This window comes from Gekko japonicus, unplaced genomic scaffold, assembly GCF_001447785.1.
Source record: "Gekko japonicus isolate JY-2015 unplaced genomic scaffold, Gekko_japonicus_V1.1 scaffold760, whole genome shotgun sequence".
NCBI lineage: Eukaryota > Metazoa > Chordata > Lepidosauria > Squamata > Gekkonidae > Gekko > Gekko japonicus.
The window spans coordinates 315106-333511 of NW_015169798.1; the positions used below are offsets into that span (position 1 = coordinate 315106).

The 18406-nt window shown below is 42.5% G+C and overlaps 1 protein-coding gene across 1 annotated transcript in view; it reads right to left on the bottom strand.

Moving 5' to 3' along the window:
* RNGTT (RNA guanylyltransferase and 5'-phosphatase) overlaps positions 1-18406 on the bottom strand; it is a 270839-nt gene that overhangs the window by 194430 nt on the left and 58003 nt on the right. The gene's annotated exons all lie outside the window — the stretch shown is intronic.

Here is an 18406-nt window from a genome sequence, read left to right on the forward strand (position 1 = left end):
GGGTGGGGCGGGGGACGGCAATCCCCGGGGGGACGGCGTCCCGCCGCGTCCCCCCCCGAAATGACCCCTGAGTGCGGGTATGTTTTCTAAGGGTCAGCCCAAGGTGACGGTTCTTAAAGGATGAGACTGATATTTTGCTTTATGAACTTATATTTGCTGTTACACTCACACAATGGACTGTGCATACACACACACTTAGGCTCAGAAAGCTGTACATGTCACCTGTTGTGATACTACACATAGAAGGTGTCTGCATAAGCCTTACATGTTAATGTAGGTGTCAGCTACACTGCCAGCCTGGTGAAGAAAGCACACATCTCCATTTTGTCAGCAAAAGAACAACATAAGGAGAAACAGCCCCCATTGTTGAACTGTCTGATGTCACGTATTCTGCATCTCTGCTTTATTTTACATTGGCATTTCCTGCTGGATGGACCCTTTGATGACCAGGGAATGGCCAAGCTTCAACTGCACTTCAAGGAGGTTCCTTGACGCCAAGTTTCACACTTGCCCAGATGCCCTACTTTGAGTTAGGTCTTAAGTTACAATATTGCCCAACCCTCTAGGTTGCCACCCCTCACTACACACAACCAATAGGATTAGTTTTGGGATGGACTAACAGGTAGGTGGGTCCACAGGTTGGCACAGTTACCACCCACCCAAAGATCCACCTATAAAAGGTGAGGACCAGTCGCCTGGCCCTAGCCGCAGTCCCCGCAACACCCCCTGTCTGCTTTAACTCCCCTTTTGTCCAGCTTTCTATCCCCAACCCTTGCCTCTACTGCCCACACAAGCTGGCTGGTACTAGCTGTGAGTTAAACTTCCCTAGAATTCCATTTCTCCCCATCCATTCTTCATTGGAACGAACAAAGCTTCAGGACAGATAATTATCACCCCTCATCACCCTACCTGCTTAATACTGTATTTCTAAGGAACTTGATTAAGTGTGTGTGAGCATCAGTATTGTTTGTATGTGATTTATATTTTCTTAAGTAAAAGTCAGTTATTTTGAACAACAACAGCCTCGACTCCTTTTACTGGTAACCCTTGGTGGGAACTGGACCTTGGTATAGTTGGCAAGAACCCAGATTAAAATTTGCCAATTGCTGTAGATAAAGCAATTCGGCTAACACGGTCCAAGGCCAGGTCTAGCAAGAGAGTGGATTGGCACGAGTAGACCTGTTCTCCAGAGGCCAGGTCTACCAATATAGTGGAAAGGGATGGGTAGACCTGTTCGCCTAAGGCCAGGTCTACCAATATAGTGGAAAGGGGCAGGTAGACCTGTTCTCCGGAGACCTGGTCTATTCCTGTAGAGGACAACATTTTGTATAATAAAATTTGACCTGCTTTTGTTTTTTCTTATAATGTTTAAATTATTCTTAAAATACAGTTTAAACATAGTTTAAAAGAATTCATCCTGAGATTTTTACAAGGTGTCCAGGTGCAGACTCTCCCCTGCCGGCCCCAAGCACCCTGAAGAGGGACTCACCCGGCAGCAGTGGCTCCGAGTTTGGATGGTACAGCGGCAACAGTGGAGACAGGCTGCATGGGGACCTACCAGAGGGTGGCTGCTTCGGGCCGTCGAGCAAGTCGGTGGGAAACTCACACCCCAACCTGAAGATGGGGGAGACAGAGTCACTGGGTCACTGGGCATGCCCGTCACTGCAGCCGTGGGACCCACCTGCAAGCCATGACAGGATTCCGGCGCAGACCACACCCACACCAAGGCCAGCTGAGGCATGAGAACCACAGCAAGAGATGCTGACCCTGCCTGGGAGGGAGAGGTGGAGGCATGAATGAGACCTTAAAAGACCTGGCACCCTTAGCCAATGGAAGTGGGGGCAGGGAGGAGAGACAAGCAGGGGGAACAGTAAGGGAAGGGAAAAGTGAGGCAAGAAAGGAGAGGGGCAGATAAAAGGAGGCCAAACGCTGGGATCGAGGAGGAGAATGACAGGGGAATGACGGCAGGTGAGGAAAGACTGAGAGTGAGAGAGAGATGCCCAACTCCAAAGGGAGCCTACTGCCAGACAGCCAAGGCCCCTCACCTATTAACTGAGGTCCCAGCGGCCCTTTTGTAATCCCCAGTCCCGAGGTGGAGGAAGGGGAGGCTGAATGGGGGCAAGGGTGGTGTGAAACATCGTGGAGGATGTGGGCATCCTAACCGCTATAAGGAGGCCCCGCCCTTACATTCCGGCACATCCAGGGTGGACCCCAGAATACCCTCAGGTGACGGCTGTAGACCCTCCTCAGTCCGGCACCCCAGGCGAGTCCTCTGGGGAAGCCTTGGAGTCAGACTGCAGCCAGGACTCCATGGAAGCTGCACCCATGCTTCAGGCAGCCCCCTTTTCAGAAGACACCAGTCTCATGGATTTAATACAATTCGGACAATGGTTGGCAGAACAACAGGCCCAGTTGTTATGAGATATTACCCAGCAACAACAAGCGGCCCAGGCTGCATTGCTGTGGGACTTCCAACAGACTGGCAACAGCCCCCCGGGGGGCAGGAGTAGAGGACAATGAGAATCACCCTCAGAGTGGCCCACACATGGGTCATGGATCCCACTGTCAAAAATTGGCCCTGACAACAATGTGGAGACCTCTGAAAGAGCAGCAGAGGTGGCGCAATGGCCTCGGGCCCAGTGGCCCTTTATCTTGGGTCCCTATTTAATAGGCAATGCACAGGCCGCCTTAAAGGCCATGACAAAGGAAGAAGCCGGAGACTACTCTAAGTTAAAGGTAGCTATCCTAGAAAGGTTTTAAATCATGCCAGAAACATACCGCCAAAGATTTTGCGTGATAGAGTGGCAGTTTGGAGACTGGCCCCAGGCAGTGCTGGCTGCGCTCAAGGATGCCACCACCCCGTGGCTGCAGCCAAAAATGGACGGCAACTGATGTGTAGTCAAACAAGTGGTCTTAGAGCAATTCTTGCAGATATCCCACTTCGTGTCTGACACTGGATAGCCTGTTGGCACCCACCGGGATTGGATGAAGCCTTGGAAGTCTGGGACAACTACATGGTGGCTGAAAGCGCCACCTCTACCAAGGAAGGGAAGACCTCGGGAATGCAAGGAATGGGGCTGTGGCTCCCCAGCAGGCGAGGGCCCCAGCCCCAAGGGGTTGTTACTGACGGACGAGCATAGCCCATCCCGACCAAGATCCCACCAGTGCCAGGAATGGGCAATTTTCTCAGTGGAGGGACATAAGCAGTGAGGTACCGCAGGGATCAGTACTTGGTCCACTGCTTTTTAACTTGTTCATTAATGATTTGGAGTTGGGAGTAAGCAGTGAAGTGGCTAAATTTGCGGATGATACGAAGTTGTTCAGGGTGGTGAAAACCAGTGAGGATTGTGAGGCACTCCAAAGGGATCTCTCAAGGATGGGTGAGTGGGCGTCAACATGGCAAATGGGGTTCAATGTGGCCAAGTGCAAGGAGATGCACATTGGAGCCAAAAATTCTAAATATAAATACACATTGATGGGGTCTGAACTGGCAGAGACTGATCAAGAGAGAGATCTTGGAGTCGTAGTAGATAACTCACTGAAAATGTCGAGACAGTGTGTGACTGCAATAAAGAAGGCCAATGCTATGCTGGGGATTATTAGGAAGGGTATTGAAAACAGATCAGCCAATATCATAATGCCCCTATATAAATCAATGGTGAGACCTCATTTGGAATACTGTGTGCAGTTCTGGTCACCACACCTTAAAAAGGATATTATAGCTTTGGAAAAAGTGCAGAAAAGGGCAACTCGAATGATAAAAGGGTTGGAACACTTTCCCTATGAGGAAAGGTTAAAGCGCTTAGGGCTCTTTAGCTTGGAGAAACGACGACTGAGGGGTGACAGGATTGAGGTTTATAAGATTATGCATGGGAAAGAGCAGGTAGAGAAAGAGATACTTTTCTCCCTTTCTCACAATACAAGAACTCGTGGGCACTCCATGAAATTGCTGAGCAGTCGGGTTAGAACGGATAAAAGGAAGTACTTCTTCACCCAAAGAGTGATTAACACTTGGAATTCACTGCCACAGGAAGTGGTGGCGGCTACAAGCATGGACGGCTTCAAAAGGTAGAAGTCCATCAGTGGCTATTAGCCACAAGGTATAGATAGGGACTCTGGGGCAAGTGGTGCTCTGTCATCTTGGTGCTTGGGGGGGTCAACAGTGGGAGGGCTTCTAATGTCCTGGCCCCACTGGTGGACCTCCTGATGGCACTGGTATTTCTGGCCACTGTGTGATACAGAGTGTTGGACTGGATGGGCCTTTGGCCTGATCCAACATTGGCATCTCTTATGTTCTTATGTTCTTATGAGTGCGACATGGGGTGCGAATCGTTGCAAGTCACAGATGACACCCGGCAAAGACCCCCAATGTTGATGCCCTTGATGATAGTGGGAAAACCATTCCAAGCCATCCTTGATAGTGGTAGCTCCATATCCATGGCCAGGGCTGAGTTTCTTCCAGAGGACCTGCCAGAGGTACGACAGGATAGAATAGCCTGCTCTCTTTTCTTTTTTTTATCATTTTCTTTATTTGGATTTGGACAAAATATGAAAAAGAAAAAGAGAAGGAAAGGGGAAAAAAGGAAGAAAAATAAAAGGACAAGGAAAGGAGAAAAAAGAAAGAAAAAAGAAAAAAAGAAAGAAAAAAATTCATCTGATAACATACATTTTGTTGCAAAAAAGTCCCATATTTTCAAAAAGTACATACATTTCACTGTCATTTACATATTTGCCATATCATTTAGTAATGTTTGTATATACAAGGGGGGGACCCGCGATACTCGTGGGAGAGGGGGAGCTCCACAACTATGAGGAAGAGGAGGAAGCAGCAGGAGGAGGTAAGTCCCTCCCCCATGCAAAAGGTAATTTTTTTTAAAAAAAATCAAAATTAATTTGGAGATAAGGTGTAGGATCTGTTTGAAAGAAAACTTTTTTAAAAATACTTGGCGCTCATCAAAAAAAATTGGTTTTTAATTTGTCCTGTTATGGCTCCCATCAAGACAGCAGTAAGCAATCATTATCCATGTTCTAAAATTAAGGCAATTTCCAACACTAGGGTTTCTCTACATGTATCGTTATAAACTCAGAACAAATATAAATATATATGAACAAGTATACTTAGGCACAGGACATGGCTCTGAGCTACTATAATCTATCACAACCAAAATCTTTATTCAACTTCCTACATCCTCTAACCAGCCAGCAGCCTAAAATGACATCCATGGTCCCTTAAGTGGTCCCCATTGTGAGAGTTTGCAAAGCAAGGAAATAATGCTGGGAAAGCAGGTGGCCAAGAGTGCCTTTCACCAGCTTTGACCTTTCCTGGGCAAAGAAGATCTTGCCACAATGATGCATGCCATAGTACTATCTAGATTAGACTACTGCAATGTGCTCTCCATGGTACTGCCCTGGAATAGTGTGTGAAAGTTACAATTGGTGCAGTATATTGTTGGCAGAATTCTGGCTAGTATAGCTCTTAGGGACCATATTATTTCAGTCCTGCTCCCATATGAACCTCCAAAACTACAATGGTCTTCTTTAAAGCCCTTGCTTCAAGTGCCCCCACCATCTGTGGCTAGATGAGTGGCCACCTAGAAATGGGCCTTCTTGGTCGTGGCACCAAAATTATGGAATTCCCTCTCAAAGTAGATTTGTCTGTCTGTTATATCATTGTCTTCTGCCAAAGGGTGAAGTCTTGTTTTGTCTGGCATTTCCTCACAGATTCTCATTGACCCTTCCTCACAGTCATGTGTTTGTTTATGTGTTGTTTTAATTGTTTTTATATATCTATATGTTTTTAAATCTAGTTTTGTTTTTATTGTTTGCTGCCTTGCAAACCCAAAGTTGGGCTTAGGTTAGGAAAGGCAGGTTAAAAATGTTTTAAATAAATAGACTGTGATGAGATGAGGGATGGGGGGCCAGAGACACCTTTACAGTTATGATGATGGAAGGGATCCGAGGAATCTCTGTGGCTAGGAAGGAGAGAAGTTCTCTCCTTTTTAAAAATCATTTTCTTTATTTGGATTTTGACAAAATATGAAAAAGAAAAAGAGAAGGAAAGAAAAAAGAAAGGAAGAAAAAGAAAAGAAAAAGAAAAAAATAATAAAGAATTTCATCTGATAACATACATTTTGTTGCAAAAAAGTTCCCTATTTTCAAAAAGTACAGAATTTTCACTGTCATTTACATATTTGCCATATCATTTAGTTATGTTTATGTATATATATTTTGTATAAATTCAATTGGATTCAGCTAAATTCAGCTAGGTTCTCTCTTTTAACCATCTATAAAAACTTGACCAATATTTATCAAACATTTCATAACCTTTTTCTTGCAAGATAAAAGTTAATTTCTCCATCTCTGCCACATTGTATATCTTAGAAATCACTTCTTCTCTAATAGGAGTTTCCTCATATTTCCATATACTAGCAAAAGTAATTCTGGCTGTTGTAAGAATCTGCATCACTAGATATATTTCATTTTTCTTAAACATATCTGGAATGAAGTTTAATAAGAAGCATTCTGGTCTTAGTCAATATCTCATTCATAATCTCTTTTACCATAATCCAATATTTTTTAGCTTTACTACATACCCACCATAAGTGAAAATAAGTTCCATCACTATACTTACATTTCCAACAATTTTTCCTAATTCTCTTGCCATATTTATTTAACCTTATCGGGGAAATGTGTCATCTGTAAAACATTTTAATCATGTTTTCTTTGTAGGCGCTCGATCTAACAAATTTTACGTTTTTCCCCCAAACCTTTTCCCATTGTTCCAAAGCCAAGTTATGTCCTATATCTCTAGCCCATGCAATCATTGAGGGTTTTACCCATTCATCTTGCATCTTCCATTCAAGCCAAAAGTTATAGGCCTTTTAAATAAATTATTCCTCAGTGCCTAGCCATATTTTATCTAATTCAGTCTGGTGTTCATAAAACCCAATTTTTTTGTTGATTGACCATCTTGATAACAACTGTCTTTTTTCCCACCAAGTCATATTTATGTCTTCATTATTTATAATATCTTCAGCTCTCATATTTCCACTTACATCTAAGAAATCTTGATATTTCCATTTCTTGTATTTAACATAGAGAGAGGATTTTACAAACGCTTCAATAGGTGAAACCCATCGTGGGAATTTTATGTAATATTTTCACTTTATTTCTTCCCATATTTTATATAGTGCACCTCTTATAAAATGCTGTTTAAAATAACTATGTATGGAGGCCTTACCATAACACAGGTATGCGTGCCAACCCATCGATAGATCGTGACCTTCGAGTTTTAACATTCTTACATCCTCTAAGTTGACCCACTCCCTTAACCAGACCATAGCTGCTGCTCTATAGTAGATGGGCCAATCTGGTAAAGCTAGGCCTCCTCTTTCTTTCTTTTCTTGCAAAAATTTTAATTTTATCCTCGGTTTTTTCTGTTGCCATATAAAGTCTTTTATTATTTTCTTGAGTTCTTTAAAAAAATGATTCCTTAAAATAGGTATTGTTTGAAACAGATATAAGATACGTGGCAGGACATTCATTTTTACAGTTGCGACTCTTCCAAACAGTGATAAATGCAATGATTCCCATTCATCTAAATCTTTCTTTATTTCTAAAAATATTTTTATAGTTGTCATTAAATAGGGAGCAACACCTATTTGTTAAAAAAAATCCCAAATATTTAACTTTTTTACAGATTTCGAAACCTGACATTGCCTGTAATTTTCTCTTCCCTTTTTCATCGCAGTTATTTAGCATTATCTTTGTTTTACTTTGATTTACCTTAAGCCCTGCCACTTCACCATATCCTTGTAGTACTTTTAATAATTGTTTTAAAGAGGATTTAGGTTCTTCCAGTATAAATGCCATATTGTCGGGAAAAGCTTGTACTTTAAATTGTTCTCCTTTTACTTGTAAACATTTAATTTCCTTATTATTTTGAACTTGTTCTAATAAGGTTTCTAATACAAAAATAAACAATGGGGACAAAGCAACCATGCCATGTACCTTTTAAAATTTCTATACCTTGAGTTAAATCACCATTTATTATTATCTTGCCGAATTGTTTGTCATATACTGGAAAAATTAAATAGATGGGAGGCAGGTGAAAAATTTTCGAGAGAATAGCCTGCTTTCATGGCCACACAGCAACCAAAGAGGAACACACAGTGTAGGTATACAAGGGAATAGTACTCTTTGTGAAAAATAATGACCAAAGTATTAATACAAAAAAAAGTAGAAGTTAAAGCAGTAGTTTATTATTAAAATAGAATTATTGATATTATTAATATTAATAATAAATAATAATTAATATTAATATTAACATATTAAAATTAAAGTAGAAAATTTCCTCTTGAGGTGAAGATGCATGAAGAATAATATAAATGAAGAATCCAGATATTAAGAACTCAGTTTCAAAGAACTTCCTCAGTAACTGATAAACAATACAGCAAACACATCTCATAAATGTGCTTTTCCTGAGATGTGTTGTCCATAACTGCCCATTATTGAACTAGTGTTAGCGTCTTTTTCACACAGATTGCTATTCATGGCCACACAGAACAGTGTCCGATTGTCCTGGCTCAGGTGGGCTTCCAAGGAGAAGACTACTTGCTTCCACTGGCTAAGGTTCAGACCCTGCCATATCCAGTTCTGTTGGTGCGTGATGCCCCTAAACTCTCCACATTCGACAACTGTACACCACCGCTTATCACACCCAGATGGATGGCCTCGTAGAGCATATGAACCAGACGATAAAACTCATGCTAAGACGGATTGCTTACAACCATGCAAACACCTGGGATTTATATGTGGACCTCCTCCTCTTCACTTTGTGAGAAACGCCCCAGGCCTCTACAGGATATGCCCCATTCGAACTGGTGTATGTCCAGATCCAGCGGAGGATCCTTAGTTTGGTGGAGGAACAGTGGGTGCAACTGGCCCAAGAGGAGGGACAGGAACTGGAGACCTACATACAACAATTGCAGGAATGACTAGCAATGGTACAGTGCCTAGCAGCCGATAACCTACGACGAGCCCAAGAAACCCAAAAACACAGATATGATAGGAGCACCCAACCCCGGATGTTACAACCTGGTACCCAAGTTCTGGTGAGTTGGCTAGTCGTGACTCAAAACCAGGGGGACCCATGGCAGGGGCAATTCCCAGTCACGTGGGTCCTAGGTCCACTTTCCTACAAGGTGCAATGTGGCCCCATCAGTCATCTGAAGAAATGGTTGCACATCAACGACCTAAAGGAGTGCCACAGCCAATCTCCTTGGGACCAGTTGGTGATGCAGTGGGAATGTCATCTGACTTATCCGCCGGGTGACCGGACAATCCAGAAAGAGCTGTGGGCCAGGACAGAGCTTGGAAGAGAGGAACCCGTCTACGATGCCAACTTGTCGGACAAGCAACAAAGCAACCTCCAACAGTTCCTACAAAGATGCCCAAAAGTCTTCTCTAAGGAACCCGGGTTAACACATCTCACCAAACACCGAACTCCCACACCCTCAGGCACAGTACTGTGAGCACGATGGCGGCCCATCCCATGAAAATAATGTGACACCATAGGCAACATAGAGTCCTCTTTTTTAAAATAAAGTTTTATTAGTTTATATATAGAAATGGGGAAAGGGAAAAGAAGGGAAAAGAAAGAATACAGATATATATAGATATAGATATATAAAGCCAATTTGACATTCTGCATGCAAATCTTCTCATAAAAGTTTCACAACTATTATAACCATCTTTCTTATTGTTCTTCATTTAGTCTTACTTTCTCAGTACTTATGCTTTAACCAATTATAGAACACCCTCCATGGCCCCATAAATTCTTCTTCCATTTTTCTTTTTAGTATATTTGTCAATCTGTCCATTTCAGCACATTCCATCATCTTCATTATCAACTCATCAAGCGTTGGGATTTTCAATGTTCTCCATGTCATTGCAAATAAGATTCTAGCTGCTGTTATAACATGTAAAATAAAGTATCTATGCTTCTTATCTAAGTAATCTTATAAACAGTTTAACAGAAATATTTGTGGTTTAAAAGCTATTGTAATATTCAACACTGATTGTAAAAGAGTTTGTACTCAAATCCAGTACTTATGAACCTTTTTACATGTCCACCACATATGATAGTATGATCCAACATGATTATTACATTTCCAACATCTGTTATTCAAGTGTTTATACATTTTAGCTAATCTATCTGGGGTTAGGTGCCATTTATAGAACATTTTATACAAATTTTCTTTAAATGAAACAGATTTAGTCAACGATATCACATTCCATATTTTACTCCATTGTGACAAGTCTATGTTATAGCCTAGATTTTGCATCCACTTAATCATATATTCTTTTAACTATTTCATCCTGCATTTTCAATTGCATCAGCATACATGTATTTTCTTAACGAGTTTCTCTTTTGAAGTACATAATAATTTTTCAAATGCATCTTGTTCTCAATAAAATCCATCTGTCTCTTTAGCCTTACTATATCTAGATCCCACTTGTACTCATAGAGCCCTCTCAAAGCACCTGGCATAGCCCACTGGTCCTAGTGCCGAAATCAGACGGAAGCATTAGATTTTGCATCTATTACTGGGATATCAATAAAGCAGCTTGTTTTTGGACTTCCGGTTTAAGTGTTTCGCCGCTTGGATGCGGCCCATCTCGCTCTGATGGAGACGTGCCGAGACCTGGCTGACGGGAGGGCTCCGAGTTTGTCCCGGACCTCCTCGGGGTCTCTGTAGGAGACTCCCAGCCTGGGGAGCCAAGGAGAGCCTCTTCCAAGGTGACAGCCAAGGAATTAAGGCTCACCTTCTTCCCCGAAAGGTACTGTTACCGTGGAGCCAGTATGGCGCCCAGAGATGACTGCCGGAGCAAGCAATCACAATCAAACTTCTAAAAATGCTTCCAAAAGATCTCCAAGGCTCCAAACTGTGAGTTAAGCAAAGCTCAGGTGAAAAAAAGCGAACTGAACCTTGGTAGTAATTGGAAGCGCCTAAGTTTGAAGCGCTGGGGGAGAGGAATTCAAGCAACCCCCACCTTCTTTTGAGTAAACTTTAAAAACGGTTTTAAATCGGAAATAAAAAGACTTTGAGCTAAAAGAAGCGCATAAGAAGTGAATGCAAAAACTGCTAAAGTATACAAAGCGGGATTAAATCACATAACTTTTGTCTTGTTTTGGAAAACTTACTTCTTGTTGATATTATGGCTGGGAGAGGACGGAGGGCGCTGGAGAAAAAACTGGTGACCGGAAATAACATACCAACGACTCCCTCCCAGAACCAGGAAGTAACTACAGACTTTTCTTCACTGTTAGCAAATGCACTACGCCCCCTAATGGATCAGGTTACTAACCTCAACACTAAGCTGCACAATGTCCAAAAACAATTGAATCAAATGGATTAAAAAACCTGAGCAACTAAGAAAATGTTGAAAAAGATGGACAAACAGACTGAGAGCATTAACAAAGAGTGGATGAAGCAGAGAAGGAGAGATCCTCTGATAAAACGCAACTAATACAACTCCAGCTGGAAAGATCCATGTACATTCTACGTTTCCATGGGATCCCTGAAGAGAAGAACGAAGATTTAAAAGAACCTTTGGCGGTGGCCTTGGCCCCATTAATGGATTATAAACAAGAAGATTTAATAAAAGAGATGGATGCGGCTTATAGGATTTATCCGGACTTTATAAAGAAAAACAAACTCCCAGGGGAAATTTAACTAAAATTCACAAAATGATCTACCAGAGAACTGGTGCTAAAGTCAACAATGGGAAAAACCTTTAAAATCAAGAATGAAGACGTAAAAATTTTGAAAGACATCCCCTTTCAAGTTAGAAAACGGAGGAAACTCTACAGGATGCTCACTCTCACTCTGCAAAAAAAGGGAATACCATACAGATGGTTACTCCCAGAATGACTGAGCTTCAACCACCGGAACAAAAAATATAAAATAGACTTTCTTCCAAAAGCGGAAAATTTTTCCGAATTTAAAGAATTTAAAACCAGATAGGGAGGAAGAAGATGGTGATGATGATGAATCCTACTCACAGGATTCAACAAGCCAAAAATCCACGTCATCAGAATCATCGGAATCGGAGAAAGGAGCAGCTGCTCCTTCCAGAAAACGAAGAAACAAAGAAGAAAAGACTCTAGAACTAAGACAATAGCACTAAAGGCAGTAATTGTGTTAAGCTATTAAATGTGTAATATCATAATTGAATCACATCTTTGTATAACTTGTAATATTAGGTTAAAAAGCATTATTCTTTCAACTATTCAGACCTACATGTATTAGTCTTCCTTTCCCCAAATCCAGTAGATGAAATAGATTAGAATGGTAGTTTTCCTTTCCCTATCAAGTAGATATATGTATTAGAGCTCCTTTACCCACTACCCACAGTATTAGTGTTTGGCTATTAGTATCCCTTCCCCACATCCCATAATTGTAGTGTGCAGAAAATGCAAAAAAATAAAAAATTCCCCTTCGGGGGGCCCCCCCCAAAAAAGCTGCTTGTTTTGACGCTGATATGTTGATCAATCAGTTAGGGAAGTGCAATACCTTTCAGCGCTTGACCTAACAAAAGGGTATTGGTAGATCCCAGTCCGGGAGGAGAATAATGAAAAGATGGCCTTCACGACCCCAAAAGGGCTTTTCCATTTCCGGCGTATGCCTTTTTACCTGCACTGGGCCACAGCGACCTTCCAGTGTACCTCCTTCGCCTGGGCATACATTGACGATATCTTAATATGTAATCCGACTTGGGAGGCACATCTACAGCACTTGGAACAGGTCCTAACCATGCTAGCCCACGCAGATCTGACCACAACCCCGAAGAAAAGTCTACTTGGCTTCAGGGAGTTGAGGTACTTAGGCTTCCAGGTAGGATGGGGACAACTCCGTCCCACATCGGAAAAAGTTGAGGCACTGGAACGGATGCCCCGCCCAGTCACAAAGCAGGAACTCCAGCAATTTCTGGGATTTGTTGGGTATTATGGGAAATTTATCCCCCACTTCGCCACACTGGCAGGCCCGGTAACAGACTGCCTCCAGAAGCAGCACCTGAACATTCTTCAGTGGCCCCCTCCACGACAACAGGCCTTCGACACCCTGAGGCAGAGTCTGTCCGGTCACCCTGTACTACACAACCCCAATTTTGAGGCACCTTTCTTGGTACACACTGATATTTTGGAGACAGGACTAGGAGCCGTCCTATTGCAAGAGAAGGACAGGCAGGAGAGACCCATCCTCTTTATCAGCCGGAAACTCCAGCTGGCAGAACAGGAGTATTCAACAGTGGAGAAATAGGCACTGGCCATCAAGTGGGTTGTCGGAGCTCTTCAGTTCTATCTAACAAACAATCCCTTTTATGTCCCTTTTGCCTTTCATGTAGACAGTGAAGCATCAGGCAGGCAAGACACATCCCAATGCCAACTTCCTCTCCCAACTCTTCGAGGAAGACGGGTCCAAACCCAACTCAAGTGGGGGGTGTCCATTTTGTAGTACAAATTAATATCCAGTCAAAAATAGAAGATTGAAGTCAAAATGAGGAGGAAGTTCTTGTATTTTATTGCAATGAAATACGGAAAACAGTTAGGCCAAAAGACCCATCAAAACTGACTGCTTTCTGAGCCCAATCAGGAAATACATGAAGTTAAATACTTAAAATGACATTATCATATCATCATCATGGGAATAATATTCAAAGGGCATAATTGGTTACAGAAACTTAAACAACATTTACATCAAAATCCCCTTACTGGTCAAATGTAAGAAAGGTGTGCCTAGGCAATAGCGTCACGTATTTACTTGACATAACCTAAGTTATATCGGCCAAGGCTTGTTCTCACCCAAACAAAAGTGTTGTTCTCTGATACCCAGGAAAAGATCCATTGTGACCCAGACACTATGCAGTTATAACCTAAACAATTAGAACCATGAACCTTATATCTACTTTGTGCTAAAAGAATGGCTCCTGTGTCTTGTCTGTTAACAGCAACTAGGAAAAATCCCCCTTGGCCCACAAAGAAGAGAGGCTTTCTATATACTAGGCCTTCATTATATTCCAATAAAACATTAGATATATAATAAGCCTATAGTATCCAAAGAAATATGAATAATCAAAGAAAGAGGAAAAATCCATATAGTCCCATCTCTACTACAAGGTGCAGACTCTCCCCCACTGGCCCCAAGCACCCCGAAGAGGGACTCACCTGGCAGCAGTTCCTCAGTCAGGAGGGCACAGTGGCGACAGTAGAGACAGTAGAGACGGGCTGTGTGGAGACCTACTGGAGAGTGGCCACTTCGGGCCGCCAGGCAAGCCGGCGGGGAACTCTCACCCCAACCCGAAGATGGGGGAGACTGAGAGCCGGGTTGCTGGGGGGAGGGAATGAACCTTAGTGGTGAAATTAGAGGGAAAGAACCATAGTGGTGAAATGCTTCAGAATTTTGAAGGGAGGTTCCAAGAAATGATTGATTCTCCATTGGGAATCACTGATGATTGCTGTATTTGAATATACTTTGTGGATGTCTACATGTATCTTTGAAATACTGAATCCAGCATGATTCTTGAGAAATTACTGAAACGGATTTATAACTGGGGGTCTGTCCAGTCTGCTGGCAGAGACACATTCTTACAGTTCAAGGACTTTTTTGGATTTATTACAACAAATTGTTTTTGGGAAAAATCCACTTGTGGATTTCTACCTGTAATTAACTTTACCTGTGAATTTCTACCTGTCCATTTATTGTGTCATAGGAAAATTTTTCTGAGTACTATATATGTCATATGATCTATATAATTTATTAAATCATTGATTTTTGGTGTTTAAATTTGGGCATGTGCATTTTTTTCTTGTATCTGTAATGAGGCAACAGGCAAAACCTTAGCACATTCTCTGTGCATTGATTATCCATGAATTCCAGGTGATCTGCACAGGGCTTATATTTCCAACAATGCCAAGATCTACACAATTTAACATTTCAATGGCATTGACAAAAAAGAAGAAATCTTTATTAAAAGGTTGAATAATCACATGCATTTTGTGTTAGGGTTTTATGAAAAGAGCAAGCAGGTATTCCAAATTACTGTTTATTACATGTTTTCAACAGGGTTGTTTTATTGAGTGCCTGAGACTAGCTAAAGGTCAGAAATAAATACTATCATTACAAATTGCTATGGGGAAAGGATCTGGTTTTTCAGGGGGGAATTAAAGGAAACAACTGGTAAAACAAGTTATATTTGTATAATGAAAACACTGTACCCAGTCTACAAGTTAACAAATTAGCAATGTGACTGACAGTACAACTGATGGCAGAGTTATGCCCTTCTAAGTACACTGAAGGCAAGGCTTTAAAAAGGATATAATTCTGCTTAGGATTATACTGTAAATCACAGAACTATGAAAATATGATTCGGTCAGAATAACTCCTCTGCTTGTAATGTGTAGTCACAGTGTGTTGCCAATGTGTTCTGCCCATTTTCCCTCAAAAGCCTTAATATTTCAAAAAATGAGAAAATATTAACAAGGTCTAATTTAAATCAGTAGGAACAACAGGGCCAAAGGGCATGCATATGGTACAGCATGGTTCTCAAAACTTTATGACTAGTATTCGTTCCTACATCTCTCATAGACCTTAAAAGACAAATGTGTCAGGTTCCCTGTCAAATCACTCTCCACACACACCTTTTCAGTGAAAGGTTTTATTAGAAGATGAGATGCTCAGAGTTTGAACTCTTTGTCAGAACTGGGGTGCAAAGGCGGGAAAGGTGCATATAAGTTACAATCCCACATTTCATTTGTACACATCAGCTTTACTACAAAGACCATGTGAGATATACGGTCTACAACTAGCCAAACACAGACTCTTCTCCAAGGACATGTTCCCGTGTGAAAAGTGCACCTTGGCTTGGAAGATTTACCTCCCTAGCCTCACTACTCCTACGTACACTCACCCCCCCCCAGGAATGTAGTGGTCAGGCGAGGGTAAGCGATAAAAACACTGTAACACCATAAGATGGGGAGAGGGAAGGAAAAGGTTACAGCAATCAACAGGGTAGGAATACAACAGGTACAGTTGGTCAAATGCCCAAGCCTGACATACTGACCCCCCCCCCAAGTCCTCACACACACCCGGTTTGTGAGGGTGAAGGCGGTGGAATTCTTTAATTAACCGGGTAGCTCTGACATATTTCGCAGAAACCCACTTGTTCTGTTCAGGCCTGAAACCTTTCCACCTGACCAAATACTGTAACTGTCCTCTTTTAGCACACGAGTCAAGGATAGTGTCCACCACATGGTGGAGTTGCCTACTGATCAGAAGAGGAGGTGGAGCTCGTGGACGAGTAGTCCAAGGCGAGGGTCCGGGATCCCTTTTCATGAGACTGAAAAGAAAGATGATGGATAGAATGGAGTTTTTTTAGGGCGTTCCACTTCAAGAGTCACTTTATTGATCACCCGTGAAACTTTAAAAGGTCCCACATATTTCCACCCTAGTTTTTTCTGTGGTTGCAGTCCTCTGATATGTTTGGTGGAGATATACACAGAATCCCCTGGAGCTAACTCTCACTCAGGGCTGCATTTGCCATCCACATATCACTTACAGCTTTTTTTAGCCTTGTTCAATGTCTTTTGCAGAATATCCCAGTTCTTTGTCACATTAGACCACCACAGCTGAGCATCCCCTCTGATTGGTTCATTTAAGTTCACGGTTGGTAGAGGATCTCCCCCATAGCCATGTACTGTCCCTATAGTCCCAATAGTCCTTATGGAACTATGAAGGGAATTATTATAACTGTATTCGGCAAAAGGTAACAGTTGCACCCAGTCATTTTGTTGATAGTTAACATAACATCTTAAAAATTGCTCCAGAATTTGATTAGTGTGTTCCATTTGTCCATTAGTCTCGGGGTGATGGCTACTACTCAGGCCCCTTTCAATCCCCAACAATGCCATTTCCAAAATTTAGCCACAAACTGGGACCCGCAGTCATATACGACTTTCTTCGGAACCCCATGTAACCTTATTACGTGCTGCAAGAACAGGGTAGCCAACTGTTTGGCAGTGGGTGGGTGTTTGCAAGGAACACAGTGAGCAGAACAAGTCAACCACCACCCATATAACCGATTTTCCAAGGCTATCAGGTAAATCAGTTATAAAGTCCATAGAAATCACAGCCCATGGCTGTTCGGGAGTTTCCAGCAGTTGGAGGCAGCCAGGTACCTTGCCCCCCCCCCACTGCTTACTCATTATGCAAGTTTGACACGTAGCTATGTATTTAGAAATGTCCTTCCTCATTCCCAGCCACCAAAACTGGCGTTGGATTAAGTGCAGCGTCTTTAAATAACCAAAATGCCCCGACAGTTTATTATCATGACCTTGCATCAGAATCTCCCCCCTCAACATCTCAGGTACATATGTCTTGTCCCCTTTACACCAGCTACCGTTGTCTCGTTGCTGTAGCCCTTCAGTATTAGTAGTCTCTAAGTCCTGTGGGGTGAGAGCTGCTTTGAACTTTTCCAGCCATTTGCTCGGCTCTGCCTCCCCCCCTCCGCTTTCGCCTGGCTGCGCATTATCACCATTCCTCCCATCTGGGCAAGGAAGAATACAGTGTCAGTGACCTCATCACGTTGGCTGGCATGCTCCGGGAGGCGGGAGAGGTTGTCAGCTAAAAAGTTAGCCTTTCTGGGGAGGTACTTTATGGTAAAGCGAAACTTTGAAAAGAACTCTACCCATCGCACCTGCTTAGCATTCAAATGGCATGGAGTTCTTAATGCTTCCAGGTTTTTATGATCTGTCCACACTTCAAAAGGCACCCTTGCTCCTTCTAGCCAGTGGCGCCAGGTTGTAAGGGCTAGTTTTACTGATGCAGCCTCCTTGTTCTAAACCGTCCAATTACACTCTGCTCCTGAAAACTTTTTTGACATATATGCAAGGGGATGCAGTTTTCCGTCTGTGCCTCGCTGCAATATCACCCCTCCCCATCGCCACATCAGAGGCATCCACCTGTACAATAAAACCTTTCTTTTCGTCTGGGTGGTGGAGGATGAGCTCTGACGTGAACAGTTTTTTTAAGATCTTCAAATGCCTGCTGACATTCAGGGGGCCGGTGCAACTTGCTCCCTCCTTTACTTGCCTCGGGACCTTTCCCTTTTGTTTTTAAGAAGTCAGTGAGGGGTAATGACACCTGGGCAGGTTGTTCTTCTTCTTGTGCTGCTATGTCTGGGAGATCAAGATGTAGAGCTTTCAGTAGAATGAGACCAGAATCCAGATCAGTAGCGTATAAAGTATGATCCTAGAATACAACTTGCAATTTGTGATCGGAGATCCATTTATAACTGATATTGGCTTTTGATAGAGTTGTGGTGATGGGTTTAAGTTGGCGCCTTT